Source organism: Cebidichthys violaceus, unplaced genomic scaffold (assembly GCF_023349555.1).
Source record: "Cebidichthys violaceus isolate CVI_PGR_0920_01 unplaced genomic scaffold, fCebVio1.0.p SCAF_5, whole genome shotgun sequence".
Classification (NCBI taxonomy): Eukaryota; Metazoa; Chordata; class Actinopteri; order Perciformes; family Stichaeidae; genus Cebidichthys; species Cebidichthys violaceus.
Genome location: NW_027176705.1, coordinates 11,568,453 through 11,589,838, shown reverse-complemented (window position 1 = coordinate 11,589,838; position 21,386 = coordinate 11,568,453). Strand labels below are relative to the sequence as shown.

Here is a 21,386-nt window from a genome sequence, read left to right as displayed (position 1 = left end):
ACATCATTTTCAAAGCAGCAATGCAGTCCCAAAGTTGATAGCTCAAGTTTTAAAAGGAAAGTATTTCACTGCTAAGATGCACTCTTTACAATGAGCCTGTGTAACAGAGCGTTGTGGTCCAAATTCTCTGGTTTTGTCTTCAATACAGTCATCTGATTTTTGCAGGCGGGAGGATTTCTGCAGGTGTTTCCCTCAGTGGCCAAAAGGTGGCGTATGAGCCACGTAAAACACGCATTTCAAGTCGCCGTACGTCCGCTCCGAAGCAGACGACACACAGAGCAGATATGAATCATCATGCATGGATCTGAAAAATAAAAAGGTTAGACTGTTGCAGAAGTATTTAACCATGCTGAGATCTTTCACTGTGTTTGAGTTGTTTTATTGGTAAAATAGGTGACACGTGTTATGGTTTTACATTGTTCAAAGAGTCCGCAGAACTGCAGAAAAAGTTTCTTTCGGAAAGGTAGGTCTCTCTGTCTTTTCTTTTCTCTCTTTCTTCTTTTTCCCTCAAGCACATTTCAGCAGTGAAATTAACACACACACACACACTCACACACACTGCAGCAAAAAATAAGGGAGAGTACAAACTTACAGCTAAAAGGAAAATGAATTGAGGCGTATTGAACATTGTGTGATGCTCCTTGATGGAGATGTGGTGTGTTTCATTTCCCCCGAATCAAAAAAAAGAAAGAAAGAGGGAAAGTGAGGCACACGGGAGTCTGAGCTGATACGGTGTTGTGGATGAGTTGTGTGGCCAATTCTCTCTCTCTCTCTCTCTCTCTCTCTCTCTCTCTCTCTCTCTCTCTCTCTCTCTCTCTCTCTCTCTCTCTCTCTCTCTCTCTCTCTCTCTCTCTCTCTCTCTCTCTCTCTCTGTCACTCACTCCCTCTCTCTTTCTCTGCTTCTCCTCCCTCTTGTAGCTCTATGTGACTCTGCAGTTAACAATCAGAATTTCCTCCTGCTGTCTCCTCTCTTTGTAAGTAACTTTCTTATTTCTATTATGTGATCCCTGGTATAGTCTGCTGTTATGACACTTAAGCCATGTTGAATAACGGATTTATAGTGAGTGTTGTAATGTGTATTGGGCTTTTTTTTTGCTTGTCATAAAATGCTGCTGCTGATTTCTAGATTATAACTTTTTCCGTCAGCTGTCTCTGTCTCCTGTCTTTCTATTCTGACTATTCTTTGATTTCTGAACGTTTCTATCATAGTTTGTTTTGTGTGTTTGACATATTTGGGCCTCCTTCGAACTCAGCTGATAATTTCAAACACAATCATTCAGTACAGAAGTGTCTCATTGTAAAAACGTCTGCTTCGGCGAGTGATCCTGGGTCAGCCGCTGGACTTTTGCTTTAATTTCAGATCTCAAACGGATCTGTTTTACAACACAATACAGGATTTATTGAAATGAATGTAATCAGTCTAACATGACATTGACTGAGTATGCATTAACGTACTGACGCAACAATTGATTATTTTAGTTATATATACTGTGTTAAACCCGGTTTTAGGATTTTATACGAAAAATAAGAAATAAAATGTGTAAAAATATGAAAGTTAAAAGTTAAATGTGATGTGGAAAATAACGTTTTCACTTGTCCCATTACACACATTACATATTTGTTTTACACACGAATTATTTATTTTATTTGTAAAATCTGGGTATTAATCTGAATTGTATGCCTCTGAAAACTGACCCCTTTATGAGGATTGTTTTTTAAATCATTTTTTGAACATTAAAAATTCTTTATGATATATAAGCGACGTTAAAACAAATCTTAAACGCTCTGCATGTCGAGAGGAACATATATGTTGGACGTACGTTTATAGGATAATCCGTCAAAAATAATTATTTTAAATTCTAGAAAAGCTGAGGTGCATAAAGTCCATGAAATATGTAAACATCTGTAGAGAAGCTGGGAGACCTATGGGTAGTGTGTAAATCAAAATGCCTTGTTTCATATATAGTCATACAAATCATAAGACGTGATAGGAGAGAACACGTATTCATATCCCATGCATGCTGTTATATCACACGAGTCTAAACCCTGAACTCTTCTTACAGGGTTTCTCACATGCTCTCATTAACTCACGTCAGCTGAGCCTATTTTTCTCTAAATAAACGGTCATTTCTTAACACTTTTACTGAAGTTGGAAGGGTCCGTGCATTATTTGTCCTGCAACAAAATACATAACAATTGTGACTATGCCACTAAAGGAAACGTGCAGCATCTCTAGAAGGGAAAACAAGTCATCCTTAACTTTGCAGTCGCTGCACCTGTAAGAGATGTTCATTTAAGTAAGCCTTTAGTACTGACTAAACTACGGGCAGTTACAACCATCCTCCCTTTCTCCACTTTCATTTTGCCACAAATCTCTCTCTCTCTCTCTCTCTCTCTCTCTCTCTCTCTCTCTCTCTCTCTCTCTCTCTCTCTCGTCTGGGAGGAGGAGGGGGGAGTCCTGCCTCTTTGCCTTCCTCAGATCAATGCCCTGGCCACTCACTTTCTGATGTTGCACGACGGGAAATGCTTTGAATACTTGCGACATGGCTGCACGCATTGATTGCCAAGATTGACAGCAGCTCTACTCATCGTCTTCTCTTGTCTGAGCGAGCGAGCGAGCGAGAGAGAGAGAGAGAGAGAGAGAGAGAGAGAGAGAGAGAGAGAGAGAGAGAGAGGGAGGGAGATAAAGAACAGATAGGCGAACAACAAAAGGTACTTGTAGTTTTGGACAGCTGAACTTCACAGAGAGTAAACGGGATCCCCTCATATGGCCCCGAGTGAGCAGACTTAAGTTTTCGCTCAACAGATAGCTCAGTGGTTATTTTCTACAAAGTGAAGCCTAGTCTAGTGGTGTTTACGCACGGGAAAGGACGCATGAATATCTTCTCCACGGCTCAGGTCATCAAGGTAAACAACACGTTCTCTCTACTTTTCAACATGCTCTATGTTGTCCTGGTATCTTCACCTTGTGTTTTATTGCTGATTCCTAAAAGTCGAGCGCGCTGTCACTAAACTGCTCCTGCACTGTGCGCGCGTTTCGCTTTAACATATTCTTTTTTTCTTCAGAAAGTTACTTTAGTGTTACGCTTGCACTGGTTCGCACATTTTGTAACGGGGAGGATGACTGACAAACTTTCAGTATTGCGATTGTTTGATGCGTCGCTTTCACCAAAACAAGCGGAGTACACGCGAGAGCAGAGTGGCGCGATGCTGGAGCTCGGGTTCACCTCCGAACTGGTGAATCCGCGTTAAATTCAACATTTAACTTCGTCAAAACTTAACTCTGAGACGACCTGAACCATCTTTGAAGGTTTGAAATCACGTATTTTTGTTTCCTCTTTGTTTATTTCAGCAGCGCGAAGCCGTGCGAGCGGACACAGCAGGCTGCTCAGTGTAAACCGGAGCGTTAAGACCGACCCGGACTGCTGTCACCGATAACATGTTCAGTAAACAAGAGGCGACTCTTATTGAACTGTTCGGTGTTTAAAGGTTGACAGCGCTATAGTGTTTGTGTTAAAATGTCCCGTAACTTTCCTCTGCCGGTGGCAGTTTCACTTCTGTCCACAAAGCGGTACTATTCATTGACAACGATGTGCGCCCCGGTAGGTTTCCCTCTCTGCCTGCGAGGTGGACAAGTTTATTTGAAGCTGTCGCTCATGTCTCATTATACCTTTACACATTTGTGTTGCTCGTTTTTATTTTTGGCTGTTTTTTTAATGTCAGAAACACAGTTTCTGGCCTCCCTGTAGCCTGGGAATTTGTTCTTCCGTAACTTTCTCGGGAGGTCAGGGGGAATTGACCTTTAAAGAATGCACAAGCCATAAATTAAATTCAACAATCGCAAGGCTTGTCCATTTAGAGAAGATGCACTTGAACAGACAGTTTTCCTTTTAAGTCTCTGTAGCTCGGCGCTCCCGGAGTGACCAAACAGCTTTCCTTGTGAAAAGTGCAAATATACTTAACAAGGATTATATTTTGTTTACATTCAGACATATTTTAGACTACATTCAGACATATTTCAGACATATTTAATGATATGGCCTTTTAATAGAAAAACACATTCGTTAAAATATTTTTAGAGCATAATAAAAACTTTATTATTTTTTAGTGTTTGTAAATATTGTCCATTAGGAAGTAAATTAATGTTGCACAAAATGAATAAGTAATTCTACAGATTTATCATTAATGTTAGAATAAGTGAAATTTCAGTGATGGAGCGTGACATTGGCAGCGCGGAGATGGCCCCTCATTTTAAGATGTTTTCCAAAATTAGACACACTCCCGGTGCGCAAAAGCGAGCCTTCTACAGCGGCTTTCACCACAAGAGAGTCAGCTCTGACAACACTGGAAACTTTCTTAAAATTGAAACGTACTGTTGTGTCTTTCTTCTATTTATTAAACACCGAGCACATGCGTTTTATGACCACAGAAATAGCGCACCTGTGGCTAATTCATGAAAAATGATTTCTCCTTAAAACTGCTCAAACAAAAACACATTCTCGGGTAATTCTCCGCGGTGTCGCAGTACAGTGTTTACCCTTTGAACAGTTGCTCTTTCTGTAGCTGTGAACGCAAGTTTCCTCATAAGGTAAGGCGGTCCAGGAGACCAAATGCGAGTCTAAATGGCACATTTATAATTAGACTGTCCATTCAGCACATTGTCCTGATTGCTATACAGGGACACTCGGCTCTGTCTCTATAAGAGTTTGTCTCTGACGGCTTGTGCAACTCAACGTGTCGCTCAGTAAAAGAGAAAAGCGGCATTCTAGAGCCCTCTGAAGCCACACAACCGCACTTGCTCTTATTTAACATACCTCACTTAATTTTGCGCAGAGAAACTATGCCGGCATCTCCATCAACCGCCTTCTTTCTTTCTACACTAGTCTGCAGTTGTTACACACTACTTAAATGTGCATTTCAATAATTTGAGAAATGTGAGAAAAGTCTTTATAATTTAGGCAAATATTTCCTGCTCTTTAATCAATGTTGCCGGGAAACGATGTGCTTTTATTTCGCAATAACAGTCGTTGAGTTAAACGTTGTTCAAAAACTAAATACTGGCAATTTGTTGGTATGTGATACTTAACAGAACTGCAGGGCAATAATATCAAATTTATCATATTTCAGATTGACTGCCCTTGCACATTCTCTGTATTTTCAAGGACCAATCTGCGGGTGGATCTTGAGCTTTTTGCGAGACTGAGAAAAGCAGCGTTTCCAACTTGGAGTCAGAATAAGATATAGACTCGCAGTCGTTGAGTAAGTTCAAAGATTTTTAGGACTTTCATTTGGCATGACGGGAGAAGCCACCTGGCTCACTTGTCTAAACACATCCTGCACTCTGTCCAAGTCCAATGTCTCCCGTGTTGCAAGAGCAACGTTGCTGCTTTGAATCCTTTTTGTTCTTCTTTTTTCTTAATCATTCATTGCGATTAGAGCCTTTCTTTATTATTTGTTTTATTGAGTGGAAGGGAAACGTAGTGGATGAGCCCATCTTAAAATTAGTTTAGACTGAGTGCCACAAACTAAACTGACTTGTTCTGATTTGAGCTCTACTTCTAACTGTCCTTTTCATCTAACGGTAGGATTTGTTTAAACTAAACTCTTGTGCCAGCAATTAGTAGGATCAAAGAAAAGTCAGGAGAGAAAGAGGGGAGGGAAAGAGAGAGAGAGAGATTCAGAAAGAAAAGTGTCTTATATGAGTATATGATATAGCTTTAGTATTTGTTTCTACGTCTTACCTTAAATGTGCACGTTGATGATTGATTAGGCTTTTGGTGCTATTTTTGATGCGATTTACAAAAATAGCGAATCTGATAATTTAACAGCAGATGTTTACCACTGGGTAACGGTTTTACGGTACCAGACAGAATTCTTTGAAATTACCACCAATTCCAACTCATTATAAAATGATTTCACAGACATAATTCAGCAATATATTCATACATAATATTGATGTGTTGTCAGTTGCAAATAGAGCAAACAATATTAATAATATGTATAACACTGTAGATTATTCCATGAAAAGTTCTGAATAGGCTGCATCAGTCTCTCTGGACCTAGATATTTTAAATTCCTATAAAACTGTCATTGTTTTATAGTGTGTGTGAGTGAGCCCCTATACGCCTTGGCATGTGTGCATGACTGATACACTCTCAGATATTTTGCAAGACGATGTCTTTGCTCCTTACACGGATAAACACTACTGTTGATTTTGATTTGAAATGTCAAAATGCAAAAAGCCACTCTGTCTCTCCCGACCAGAAGTCATTTAGACCGCATAACTGAGACCTTACACATCGTGTTATTTTTCCATATATACTGTATTCTGCAGAAAGACAGCTATTTTGTTCCAAGTGACAGGAAGCTGCGGGCAGGGAGAGTGAAGCAATGGAGGAGGGGGGGGGGGGGGGGGGGCTGAGGAGTACACAGGTACTAGTCTCCCTCTCTTCGTGGTAGTGGAGGGAGCGGCTGAGACCGAGACCTGATGATAAACAAGTTGAGAAGAGGTAAACAACAGCAGGCCTGGTAAAGGTAGAGGAGGGGGGTAGCAGAAGGGTGGAGGACTGCAGGAGATAATAAATGTGGCAGCACATGTTGTGACATCTGTCTTTCTAAGTGTTATCTAATTTGCTGTAGAATATTTCTACAATGATCAAAACTGATGGGAACATGCCATAGCATTTTTTTTTTTATTTTGTAATTCAACTAGAAGTTTCTGACAAGTTAGTAACATGTCACTTCTGTCATGATGCTTCATTTTCCTTCACGCGACACTGTGATTAGGCCGTATTCTGTATGATGAATGCATGACTCCTCTGTACACCAAAGGGCTTTTGGTAGAGTAGATCGGGTTTGGACGCTGCATGGCTTAAAGAAAGCACGGTGCAGATGTGCTCTGTTTGGACAAAGTGGATTTGTGCTTGTACAGGAGGAAATTGTGGCTCGTCTCGACTTTCACCATTGTCACTTAGAAGAGAAATAGGGATCAAATTAGTGGCCAACTGAGTCATCAGGAGCAGACAGTGGGACATCACCTCCACAAAGTCACCATCTTAGAAGAAAAGCTGCGAGGAAGTGGAGACAGAGACACTAGAATCTCAAGCATTCATATTTATATTTTCATCCAGGGTTCCTCAATGTCAAAGATTAAACTTGATGGTATTTTTTGTAGAAACAAATAGCACCTATGTACACCAGCACTTACTGAACATCGACAAGGGTAGGGGCAGATTTTATGGCTCTGTTAGATCTCTGTGTCCCTCTGGCTGCTGTAAGTGAACAGTATTGCTGACATTACAGCGTTACAGATGAGAAAAAAAATCTAAATATGTGTATCTTCACAGGAACTGCATAATTGCACAAGTAACCTAAATGGCCCATTTTGATCTGTATCATTCACTCTCCTACCAAAAAATGTTTTTCTCAAAATAATTGGACATTTTCTTTTCGTCCATAGCATAGTTGTGCATAATTAACTTTGATTTCCAATGCAACAGTCTAGGCTATGGAAAGTAGCGTCTGTTTATTTTTTTAAATTTTTTTTAAATTACATATTAATATGTAGAATTAATTGGCGGAACCTTGGTGGCTGTGTGTTTGTGACACAGGTCTGGGACTGTAATCAGGTGGAGGAATTAGTCGGGCTCATTGTTTTTTATGAATCACATGAAGATTTGTACAGTGGCTGTGTGAATATGGTAGCCTTTATTTCCATATCAAAGAGACACACAGTGCAGCCGGGCAGTAATTAAAATGTGGTGGATTTTAGGGTCCCTGCACACACACACACACACACACACACACACACACACACACACACACACACACACACACACACACACACACACACATTTTCTCTATCCCTCACACAGGCATGGGGACAGAAGCATAACACACACACACACACACACACACACACACACACACACACACACACACACACACACACACACACACACACACACACAGAGCATATGGACCAAGGCTGAGAGCTGTCAGGTTGTGTGAAAAGAGTGCAGGTGGTTGAAACTGAATTTCAAACAAACACTCATGTTGGTCCATGTTCCTTTTGCAGACATTTGGGTACAGAATCAAAAGCCAGGTTTTTTTTAATTTTTTTTTGTGGCAACCAGTTCGAGAGAGCTGTGCATTAATTATTATTTTTTTCACTCTAACAGCTTGCACTGACTGCAGTTACATAAACAGCAAATAAGTCACAAAGAAGTTATGCTTATTTATCAATCTATCGACTTTTCTTGGATAGAAATACTGTCTACATAATTAGTTTGTGCGAGTGACCTTGCTGCTGAATGCTGGGATTATTGAGAAAAAAAAGAAAAAAAAGAAGAGGAAGAAGCTGTGATCTTTTGCCCCGAGTGATTTCTGTCCTCCTAGAATTGGAGAAACTCTGAAGACCTAAGATTGTGTCTTGTGAGTGAACAAGGGAAAAGAGATTAGTGTAATGTGGGCTTTTGCGCTGCTCTGACACAAAGGCGTCACAACAAGCCTTTTTCCTTGTGAGCCCCCCCCCCCCCCCATTGTGCTTGGATCAGGTCCTCCCATGGGCAAGCCACTGCCTTGGAGGAAGCGTTAAAGGACTGTGAAAATATCACTTGAACCAACACGGGCAGCTGTGACACTGAGAATTTTTATGTAAAATAACGTGAAAGAAGGCCTTAAAAACCTCCCACTCCATAAAGGGAAAGTAGCACAATTATGGCCTTGGGCACATACCGTATTTGAATTTCCTATTTGTTATGAATAACCCCGTTGAAGGCAGCAGCTATTTTTATATCCATGTTACACAGGTCTCCACTGTCTGTAAAAGCGGAACGATTAGACATTATCCAGTTGGTGGAGGTTGACAGCCGGCTTGGTATCTGTCAGCTTGATCTGACATGAGATGTAAAATATGCTCCATAGTTGTGACTAAGCCAGCCTCTCTGGCTTCTATTCTCTGTGGTCAGGAGCTGTTTTGTTGGCACACAACGAATATTGTTAGATCAGATTGGCAACTTACTTTCTGTGTGCACATTTGTGTGTGTGTGTGTGTGTGTGTGTGTGTCTGCTCGTACATAGTGTGTATTGTGTGCACACTCTCAAGAGATGTGATTTGAGCACATGATACCACAGTGTCCTATCTGCATGCGCTGAAGTGACATGGCCATGATGAGCTGTTTTGCCATATTGTGGCACTGTGATCCATGATGCACAATGCTTGTCCAGATATTTCGTGTCTCCAGTTTGACTGATGAGGGTCTGAGAAAGCTAATCTTGCAGATATACACTGCTTTTTAATTGTTGATTTAAGAGCTCAGTTCAGCTTAAACGTGTTGACGTCATTATATTGTTGAAGACAGGCCTGAAAACAAAAACATACTTTGTCTCTGCTGACGCTGAATTCCAAGCTCTTCCTATAGTGTGTGTCAGCCCTCTTTTGATGGAAACAAATACTGATCAACCACTTGCATCATGGAGCAGCTACTGTGACATCTAAAACAGGCGAGGAAGTTATGGAAAAGAAAGGACGTATTGGGCCCGAAATCAGATTCCCAACAGTTTTTCCTCTGGAAAATGCTAATGAACGATGCCAAAAATAAATCAAAGTGACAAAGACGAGAGGGAGGGGGAATAGATGGAAAGGGTCTTGTGGCAAAAGTTTTGACGAAGTTAACCATAGCATCTCTTGTTGCCTGGGTCTTTTGTTTCCTGTCTGAATAATTTCTTTTTACACTGACTTGGATGTGTTACAAGGCTTTGCCCTTAATGTTCATTATGATGAAATGGCTTCAACAGACCCAACCACAAGCGTTCTCGCGCTCTCTCTCTCTCTCTCTCTCTCTCTCTTTCTTTCTTTCTCTCTCTCGCTGAGTAAAGGAAGGGGGGTTAAAAGCAGATTTTCTTAGACTCTCTGAGACAAAACACTGCACAAATAATGATGTTAGTGTTCATGTTGCCTCAGACCCTTCTGATGATGTGTAAGTGGATCAAACTCTGTCTCCTTTGGTCTAAGAAATAGATTTTTCTCCTGACTCGCACGTAGTGAATAATTCACGGTGGTAAGTCTTGTGTTTTCAAGGTGGTTGAGAAAATTTATTGTACTTATTGGGTGGAAATATACGCAGTAGAAACATCAAAGCAACGTCAAACTTTTCCCCTTTTCATTAGTTTCCAAAAGGCACATTTTCCTACTCTCACCAGTGCTGGTGCATGGTGAGTACTGGAGCAACTTTATCCATCACGCTGCCTACTTGTAAGACTCTAAAGTTGGAAAATATGAACTTTCAGCTTAAACCAAATTTGAATTTACAGTCATCTAGTCGTTCTTTGAGGGTCTGTAAATTACCCCACATGCTGTTGAAGACGGTGCATGGAAACATTTTGCAGAGTCCAGAACTGAACTTAAGAAACCCCTGGTTGGCTCAACTGCACATCTATAAGCAAAGTGCAGCTACAGTGAGGGAAGCCTGACCCGGAGCACAAAGAATAAAGCCAAAGAAAGTCCCATTTGTGATGATCACTTTCTTGAATGGGACTAAATAAGAGAAATCTGCTGAAATGATAGAGAAAGCCTGTGGTTTGGCCCATGTAGTAAATTTCCCATGAGCCTCTTTGACAATCTGAGGGGTTAGCCACTCTGGCACACGCCACCCACCCACATACAATACACACACACACACATACACACACAGAGAGTGCTGATTCTGCCAGGCAGTACGGGTGTAGAGACCTCTGGGAAGAGGGTTGTCCGAGGGAGGATGATTGGCAGGAGGTGGGTGAGGACTATACAGAGGGGGGGTGGTCCTGTCTGAGGAACAGCAACACTCGTTCTTTTTTCCACTTCACAGGAAAGTCTGTAAGATCTACAAAAACGTTGCTGAGGAGAGTGGAATGAGTTTTAAATGTTTAGATTTAGAAAAAGATGGAATATTATACGACCACAATTAATGACCCTGCAGACTGCATACAAATATATACAAATGACCTCAAAACCCTCCCTCCTGCAATTATATTCATATGCAGCTAATTTGCAATAGCGATTTACGTTCACTGTCAAAGCTTGCTGTTCGCAGAGTTACGTTCTTATACCGCAGTGTAAAGTCACAGGGAGGAGGCCAGGCGCATGACTTCTAAGCTGGAGACTGGGGTTTTGCATCCGAACACAGTTGACTTTTTGAACATTTACCATGCTCGTGATGTTTCTGCCAACCTTAACGAAGTGTTTTAGTTTCCCAACCTTAACCATTATGTACTTACCATGACCACAGTGTTTCTCTAATGCTAACCAAGTGCTTTGAATTGACTAAACATAACCAAAAGAAATGTAATTATGCTTTAGACTCAAGGAGGGGATATTGTAGCAAAAACAAATGAGAATTATTGACAGTAAACTTTTTGATGATTTCATGTTAATAAAAAAAACGTTCCCAAAAAGATGGAATAAAAAAAAAAAAATCAAACTGACTGCCTAACTTTACTCAAATGTATTACCAATTGCAAATTATATGCAAATAACCATAGACTGTAGTCAACGCTGTTGGACTTGGCCTGTACATACGCACATGCAGCAGGGCTATGGCTGCTTTTTTGTGTTAGCAAGTAGAAAGGCTTTATGTCCTTGGTTAGGGGTGGGGTTGAGGGTAAAGTGGGGAGGTACAATGTTCCTCCTCATCCTCAGAAAAGCTAAATTTATTGGTTACCATCTGCAGGGTGGAGGAGTTTGGGTTGTGGCCAGGCCAAAGAAAGGCTTCTAATTAAACAGTCATCATTATCAACCTGTGGTCAGTGATCATCATCCCCAACACTGGTTCTCCAAGATGAACATGGAACCATTGAGGCTTTCCTTGAACCCATGCTGGACTGAATTAGAATAGAAGAAGAAATAGAGGAGAAAAGTGCTAGCAAGATATTTTTTTTTCTCCTCTTGGCAGAAAAGGCAGCATGAGGCCCTGTGCCATATCCACTCAGGTTTAAACAATTACCCGACATCAGAGAACGCCGTAGAGCCTCAGTGTTGGCACAACCGTCACGCTTTTGACTGCTGTACTTCAGGCCATGGTTTCAGACATGGCCAAGTGTCACATGTAAGCGGAGCTTTCGATAATTTCAATTAGTGTAAGAGGGTGTGCCTGCAGTATCTGTATCACTGCTGCTGGAGGAGCTTTTCTTTGAGGTTGACAGCCCCTTAATGTAGTATTTCTTGGTTTGATGTGTGAGTGACACAGAGGCGCTCCAAGAGGATGGCAAAATGGTTTATTAGGACCTAATTATGGCTCTGTGATTAAAGGGGAAGTGACTGTGATTAGGAGACCTGCAGACGATGTGGAAACATGGATGAATATTCAGAGGAGAAATAGCACAGTATGTATTACCCTGTGTGTTTTGTATGTGTGTCTTTTGTAGAACACGCGAGCGCTACGGAGGCCGTGTTGCGTCATCTTTACGGCAGAGAAGCTTTACAAATATAGAAAATTAGGCTGAAAATGCACAAATGAATATGCTACTAGACCCAGCTGATGGTATTTTTTTTGTGAGTATATGTGTACTCGCTTCATGTATGAATTCAGAAATTTGTTGAGAAGCTCTGATATCCAAAACATAATTTTATAAAACAAATGAAGATGACCTCATTTTTTCTTCTTCTTCTGTCTGGCATGTCAGAGTAACACTGCAGACTTTCACAGCCAATTGAACATGAAACCATGAGGAATGTTCCGCACAGCCAGGTCTACTTTGGAAAGCTTAGGGCACGAGCAAAAAAAATCACACATTCTTGTGAACTTCAGAGTATGTGCCGTTTTAATCAAAGAGATAAATAGTGTTATTATTCATCAATGGAGAGATTAGCATTGGACTTTCTTTTTTTTCACCCCACAAACTTCTAACTTTTTCCGATATGTGATAGCCACTGCCATTAGAAATCATTTATAGGAGTGTTCTGAGGGCAGGAGATTGTCAGCAGGGCCTTGCAATTTTACAATTTCACAACTGACTTCCTCCTTAAAATGACACAGGCTTACCTGCCTATTACTCCCTTTGATTTCTACAGTACATGCTTCTGCGCTCTGAGAGGTATTCATAATAAGCTTAAACTCCTCTGGCTTCATTGCTAAAGGGTGCTTATCTCTCAGCTATTCAAGAGAAAGAAGGGTAATATTTTTTCCAATTTCAACATTTTACTGTGAGTCCACAGGCTGGCATGCGCACACACATGGATATATGGTCACATACATGCACACATGCACTGGCACAAGCACATGTACATGCACACACACTTGGCCCATGGCACTCCTTTGAAAATATTTTGCCTTTTAAAAATTGAAATGGTACAGCTGTGGATTTATTTTTTAGCTGGATGGAAGTCCCAAATTTCAGCACATTTATTCATTTTTTATTTAGTATACATGTTAACTCACATTTCTAAAGGTTGTGGGAACCAGTCTGCTAGTTTTATTTAAAAGTCTGCTGGGCTCATTCAATTGAAATGTACGTCTGTTATAATCAGAGAAAAAGAATCCTGAGAAGTGTTTTTCTTTTATTACGTAGATCATACTTACCTTGCAGCACTTATTGCATGTTTGGACACGCATATTCAGCTTCAAAATGTGTACTCGTATATGTAATGTAAGATATACTTTAAAACTAGTTTGCGGTGACGGTAGTGGCCATGGAGGGCCTTCTGTCTTTGGCTTGGAGCAATTTCAGTTTTTCTTGTAGCGTAATGAGAAACATGTGTTGGGCAAGTGAACAAAACAAAGTGATCTTTCATCTAACCTACCTGTCCTGTTGTCAGCACAGTTAACACCAACCTCATGTTACTATTGTCTGGACAGCCGCACTAAAGAGCCCCTTCCTCCTGCTCTTCTGCTGCTTTCTCTTCTTCATTTTCAGACACCTTCTGCCCTAACACTAATGGTAGCACATGGAAGCCAACTAAACACTTGAAGGGAAAAACTAAACCTTAATGACTACCAGAATTTAAGCACACATAATCTGTAGGTGCAAAGTGTTTGTTTGAACTACATCTTTCTCCAGCAGTTAACAGCGCGCAGTACGTTTGTACTGTGCGTCAAAGTGATCCCCAGCCCTCTGCCTGTAGCCTCAGCCTGCTGAGTTTCTCAGTTTTACCGTTGCTTGTGCCATGCTGTAATGGGCTCCCAGGACATGATGGGAATATAATAACTGCTTGACGATGTTTTCCTGACCCCCCTCATTCTCCACTAAATGTAAAATGTGCCGAGAAACATGGCATATATGGCACAGGTTGTGATGTCAGTTGTTATTGCTGGATATGTGAACCAGTAAATTTTGGATTATTTTCCACAATCTGCTGTGCACAGTGCATTATGTCACAAAGGCCACATTGTAGCTAGTTGGGTGTAGAGCAGTGTTGTTTCTCTTTCCCTTGTTCTGTGCATTGCTCAGCCACCTTCTGTGCCTCCAGACTGCAGACTTACTTTATGCATATTTTCTTTCCTTGTGCTGCCATCAATTGACAATGGGCCTGTAGGACACTTAACATGCTGGCGGTAAAAAAACATGCATTAAAAAGTGTGCAGACTATTGGCCCAGACTCAAGCTCCCACAACCAATTTGATTATTTGCAAAATTGCTGTGGTTATCCTGGTGATATTATATTTAGGCTGGATTTGTTAAATTATGAGGTTTTCCTTTACAAATAGCCTGCATGTTCTGTAAAACATGAATTTAAATGATGAGATTAATTAAGTGATAACTCATATATTTTTATTCCGTTGCTGTACAGTTGGACTCCAACGCTGCTTTTGTTCAATGCAGTATGCAATGGGAGAGCCTCCTGTTTTTCCACTAATTAAATTTGCCACTAACATATGCTGGCAGGAACCTCTTACCTTGTTTGACTTATTTATTGCCTGACTGTAGAGATAATTTGACCTTTCATTTGAAAGGCTCTTTTTTAATCCAGAAAAGGAGTGTTAAACTCAATTATACCAGTGATCAGTTGCTCAAACACTACATTTGTTTCCTCTGGGGGGACAAGCCACTCCTGGCCCTTCCACCCCTACAGGGCAACAAGGGGGGAGAGGTAAATTAGGAGAAGAGAGAAATGGGAATGGGGGTGGGAGGGAGACATGAGTGAGATGAGAAAGGGAGAATGGAGAGAGGGAGAAGGAAAGAGGAAAGTGCCCTACAGTTCCTGCCATGTCACTGGAGATTTGTGTCCTCCTTTTAAATCATTTCCCTCTTAAGAAGATTAAGAAGGCAGAAATATTCTCAAACTGATCATTTTCCCTCCCCCTAAATGGACTCATTTGCATTTGCAAACGCTGCTATTAATGGTGGGTTTCAAAAAAAGACAAATGACCTCTGCAACTGTAAATAAAAAGAAAAAAACAGAGGTTATAATGTTAATTGTTAAAATGGCTGCACAGGGGTCTGTGGAGCCGAAGCAAACCATATGCCCCCATCAGTATCAGATTTACACCATGGCCACTATGCTACAGTGCAGGCTTATTTTCTTTTATTTATATGACCGTTAAATCTTAGTCAAGATTTCAGTCATTTCTTTCTCACGTAAATGGAGTTGTACTTTTTGTCATTAACTTGGTTTATATTCCATCAGAGAAGAAGAACTACCAATTGGACTATATATTTATCACTTTTTAGCAGGGAGCAGAGAAACATGCAGTGTAATGCTGTTATACTGTAGATTACAGTGTTGGGTTATATGAATGGAACATAAAGAGTGATTTTCCAACAAGGAATAAAAGTGTAGTCCCTTCTTTTCTGAGAACATTTGCATGCCACAAAGGTTTCACACGTGGCCTTAGTTAAAGTTGTCTGCCTGCATTGTGCTGAGCTTGTCGCTAAAACAATTATTTGCAAACTTAAGTCTGCCTCTACAAATCCAAAAATGTGTGACAGTAATACAAGTCATTGGCCATCAAATAGTGCGTCCATGCTTCTTCTCGAACAAGGAAAACCCGGAATAATTTGTGTACACCAATGCTTTGTTGTAACCTGATCATTTATGGATCAGTTGTTTCCTTTCTGGTTTAATTCACCATGTGATTGATTTTCAGTGCGGTACTGTTGGAAAATATCCACACTAAACCGTGCCTGAAATAGGGAATCATTTGAATACAGATGCTTAGGGCTTAGGCCTTGTCACTGGAAACCACTTGGAGCCAGGAGACAATTGCAGGTTGATTATGTTGCTTCTGACAGAAGTTGCAACTCCTTTGTACAAGGCAGAGATATTTGCATCTAAATGCTTATTGTAGACATCTAAACAGCATAAAGACTGATTGTAAATACCAGCTGTTGGGCTGTACTCGGTAATAAAAAAAAGAATTTCAATAAGGAAAATTGGGATGGAAATGAGGAAATTATTTTCAAACAGTGGAGCTGAAATCAATAAGTAGGAAATGGCGGCGCTTTGTGTGCTAGTTGTATTTGTCATCTTTAGTGAGCATGTTTGTACAATCACATGTGAATCTATTTACGGTTAGCTACTGTATGTTGTATTCTAAATGGTGAAAACACAGTGTTTTATTCAGATGCATTTCATCTTTGGATACTGCTGTAGGCTTTTATTTATATATATATATATATATATATATATATATATATATAGAGCGAGAGAGAGAGAGAAAGAGAGATAGAGATGTACAGTGAAGGTGTTACAGATGGGTAAAAGCGGAAGGAATTTGCTGTTGGTTCATTTATTAGATAGGACATATACAGTAACACGGCTGCTAGGATGTATTTGATGTATGCCGTTTTGGTGTTTACAGGTATTTGATATAGTTGGAACATGCCATTCCAACCTTTGTAATATTTGTGTGTGAGCGCATGTGTTCGTATGCACACTCTGTATGTAAGTGCAGTTATATGTTGGTGTACATGTGTGTGTCTGCCTGGTGCCCAAAGCAGAGTGATGCCCCTGCTGATTCTGCTCCTCCAGCTCTTTGTCCTGCAGCACTCAGTGTGTCTGCCTCCTCGGGAGACTGGCAGGCTTCTCTAGTGTAGCTCCACAAAGGCCCAGCCTCCTTTGAGGTGTTAAAAACTTCCATTTATGCATCTCCCTGGACAAAAAAGCACCATGCCCATTTGAGTCCAGTAGCAACACAGGCAGACATTGTGGCCACGCTTCTCTAGCACTCATTTCACAGATTCTAAAACCAGTATGTGGTGAACAGGATTTGAGCGGCTAAAGTGCCCCGTGAGGGCCAGGCGATAAGAGGGGAGAAACGCCACCACGCAGTAAACTAGAAGATGGGTCCAGGAAAATAAACACATTACCTGGGAGAGAGGGAGAGACTTGTTTTCATACCCTTGCCCCCAACTTACACAAATCCCACACTGAATAAGAAAGACACAGAGAAAAAAGAAAACAAAATTTGAGTATATATCTTGGAAGTTAAGAAAAGGGGTATCAGCAGTGTGCAAAAATACAAGCCTATTCTGTGTTCTCTGTCTTTACAGTCTTTGGAATGAAGAATGTGTGAGAGGGAATCAAAGAGAATGGATAGGTTGCACGCCCGCCTGTTAAGAGCACTGGGGACTGAACTCCGTCCACCATGGAGAAAAACATTCTGTCTGCTGGTCGTTTCTCTCCCCTCACCCTGCCTCAACCCAGTTGCTCAGTAAATAGACCTTTATTCTTGTTATTTGACGCAGAGAATATGACAGATAATGTATTTGCCGAGCAGCACATGAAAGCCTCATTCAGCCAGAGCACTGTATCTGTATCAGGCTACTGCTTGTAACAAACTCCGGGTAAAATAGCTGCAGATTTTAATTTGTTCTGCTTTATCTGACGCTATTGCACTTCAGCTCTTCCGAAATACCGGTCACTGTTTTACTCCCAACAAAGATATTTTAACTGGAGTGACGCTCTGGTAGTCATTCCTGACACGTTGGTGCTAGACATTTTGTGAGTGTCTAGTCTGCTGTAGTTCAACGTCAGGACAGGATCAGCCAGACTCAGAATAAAGGCAGTTTGAGAGAGAGACAGAGGGTAAAGATAAAAAGAGGAGGGAAGAGAGATTTGTAAGGCTGTGACAGTTAACGGTGTGCTGGAGCATGAAACAGCTGTTTGCACGTGATTGACCTGTTTCCAACACCAAATAACTCAATGATACGGTGGATCTCTTGTAGAAATACAGCTTGTATTACAACACAGCACTGGACTTCTTGGTTTTTTTTGGGGGGGGGGGTTGTCCATGGCTGTCTGTAGTTTCTCACCACTAGGAAGTGACTAAATCTATGAGCAAACAATGACTTTTGCACATCGATCTGTGCCAAAGTGTCCACAGTTTACCTGAACACTAGCTGTTTCCTGTATGGTGATTACTCGCTGCATGGTAACTGTTGTTCTATATTTCACATATGATGCTACTGCAGAGAGGATTGACTTTTTGGAACTGGATATTTAACAGACAATCACACGTGTTCAATTACTATATCAGACACTTCTGGGCCAGAATCATCTGAGCTTCACCTCCAGACTGCACCCCCGCTTCCCTCCTCTTCCACCCATTTCCCTATTTCCCCTGGGTCCACTGTTATAGGCTCACCTCATTGCATCCCAAACTCCCCCATGCAGTCCCCGGCCTGACTGACTGTGTGGCTGCTGCTTCTGCAGAGATAACCGCACAGCATCCAGGTAGGGGAGCAGCCTGCTGATGGCATAGATTACCTCTATTGTCAAAATAACTAACTCGGCAGAATTCCTACTTTAGCGTGTTTGGACGAAGGACAGAGTGAGGATTTGGAAAGGCGGATTGGGGGTATATATATATAAATATATAAATATATATATATATATATATATATTTTTATATATATATATATATATATACATATATATTTATATTTTTTACATGTTGCAGATCTGGAGGAATTCCAAACAGAAGTACAAGATTTGGCTTGCCTCATGCATATGCACACAAAACTACACATGAGGAAATCTGCATTTACATACATGTGTGCAGCTGACACGTAAATATACATGCAATTAAAAAATGTCCTACAGCATAGTTTCATGCTGCACAGAATGTAAAGCCCCAAGAGACACTATTGTGATATTGGGCTATACAAATTAAATTTCTTGACTTGACTTAGTAGTTTTAATGCAATATAGAGTTAAAGTACGTGAAACATAAAACCTGTGTTTGGTCAGGACAGCTAAGTAGTGGTTGGTCTCCCCTGTGCTGTATACAGTTGTGGCGATGTTGTCTATTGATACTGAGCCACTGTCACATGATGGTTGAAAAACACAACTGAAAATTAAATCAAGCGTAGCCCACACCGTACATGAACACATGTCTGGAATTTAAAGGTTCAGTTGATTTGAAAGTGAATCTTTCTGAGCTGTGACTGTAAAACTGCTTTCTTCACTTACTGTACAAGAGGCTTTAGCTCAAATAGCAATTCCAGCAGACATGCAGTATGTTTGATGTGTAATATAAAGATACACAAGCAGTTTCTATGTGGGAGGTTTAAGTACAAGTGGACGGAGGAAACTTATTTTATAGCCACTGTATCAGTGCTATAAGGGACAACTTAACCAGTAGGTGTCCCCAATTTTGTTTCACTGGAATTTCATATCAAGCCAAATATTTTTGTCTTCACTGAGTTTAAGCACTGAAGGACTGTGTGTGTGTGTGTGTGTGTGTGTGTGTGTGTGTATTCCCTGACAAATGTCAATACTGGAAATGATGCTATCATTTTTTACTCTCCTTCGCTGCATATGAAAGCTTTTGTGGTGACTTGAGTGTGTGCATGTTTGCATTTTCATGTATTTCTTCTGTGTTTGTGTGTGTGTGTGTGTGTGTGTGTGTCTGTTTGTATGTGAGGTAGCTATGACAAACCAAAGCTAGAGAAAAGGCCACTCTTTGACAGAAATGCCACAGGTGGCAGTGAGCTCTCTTCCCCTGCTCCTTTGATGTTAGCTCCATCGTTCTGTATCTGAGAGCTGAACCTTCAGTGTTCTCAGTGTATTTGTTTTGTGACTTGTGGCCTAATGGGACCAAATTTACTTTTCATCTCACCCAACAACAGTTTCTGTCTAAAAGAATATAATAATGGAACATATTTCGTTTAGGCAATGTGGATGATTTGTTAAGAAAAATGTGATGATACTAATATTTGAATTTGGGGTTGACTGAAATTGTGTTTAATACGTCCCAGACCCTCTAATTAGGAATGGGGGAGTGTCTGTTTTACGTTTCCTGGCTGTAGGTCTAATTCACAGCAGGAGAGAAAAAGCTGCTACATGCAGCTACAACAGGCCGGTTGACACTGACTATTATTACACCACAGGGATTAATACATTTGCTTCATTATAATATAATTTGGGTTCTCTCATTATTTGTAATTATAAATTCCTTTGTTTTTTTCTCTCCCTCAGACAAATGATTAACCAATGAAAAATGAATAAATTTCCCCATATATTATTTACCTCATTGTTCCCAATTAATATCAGATTATAGATTCAAAGGTGTGTTAATGTCTACTTTCTGTAATTATAAGAGCTCATTTATTTAGGCATAAAAGGAATTAAGTCCATAGTCAGAAGTCGGATGGTTGCCGCTGGAGCATAGTTCAGAACAGTGAAATAGTGTGTGTTTAGTGTCATTTGAGAGGCACGAGAAGACTTTAAACTCAGGTGCTATTCATGTCACAGCTTTCCATTCAGCCGGGGTCACCTGGGTCCCCTCTCCTCCTTTGTCACCTCCAGCCTCAAGGCCATCACATTCAGACCCGTCTGAAACTCTTGCCTTTATCTGGCTCATTCTGTCAGCCCTTCAGCCTCCCACGTAGCAGACTCCGTGCTGTGCTCTGACAACAATGCAGTGGTAGAGTTGGTACATTTATCTGATCTTGTTGATGGTGGTTTATTGGTCCCGGCAATGGGAGACTGAGGTGCCGAAGCGCAAATTAGTGACAGATCTGTTAAGCATGACCTTAAAAAACCCTTGGCCTTGTTTAATTGGCAGTGCTGAGGCAGACTAATTGTATAAATCAGCTGGTAATGAGATCTTGGCTTATTGTGAAAAACAAGATAATGTGAGAAAATGAACATGAATGAGCTTGCAGTAGTTAGATGGTCTGATCAATGATTGGTTATCTCTCTATTGTCATTACTTCTGTTGGAATTTGGTGGCTAAAAGTGTATACACTTGTACTGTATTGGACTTTCCCGGCTATTTGTGCGTTCTCTAACAAAGCTTTAAGTTGCAGCACTTCAACAGACGAGCTGAAACTAGCAGAGCATGGCCCCTTAATAAATCATTAGCAGGCAGCGCTCAAAGAAAGAAAGCAAAATTAAATAAAACAACCGCTTTATATGAAAGCTGTTTATTAGCGAAATCCGCCAAATGGAAGACAGATTAATG

At 40.7% G+C, this 21,386-nt stretch overlaps 1 protein-coding gene across 5 annotated transcripts in view; it reads left to right on the top strand.

Moving 5' to 3' along the window:
• Positions 1-944: 944 nt before the first annotated feature.
• The window catches only part of sox6 (SRY-box transcription factor 6), a 132,526-nt gene continuing 112,084 nt past the window's right edge, over positions 945-21,386 (top strand). For 3 of the 5 annotated variants that reach the window (XM_068730230.1, XM_068730229.1, XM_068730226.1), the window contains exon 1: positions 2,524-2,907. The gene's annotated coding sequence lies outside the window, so the exon portion shown is untranslated. Of the gene's footprint in view, positions 975-2,523; positions 2,908-17,565; positions 17,631-21,386 lie in introns of those variants that run through there. The other 2 variants (XM_068730227.1, XM_068730228.1) reach the window with 2 other exon arrangements.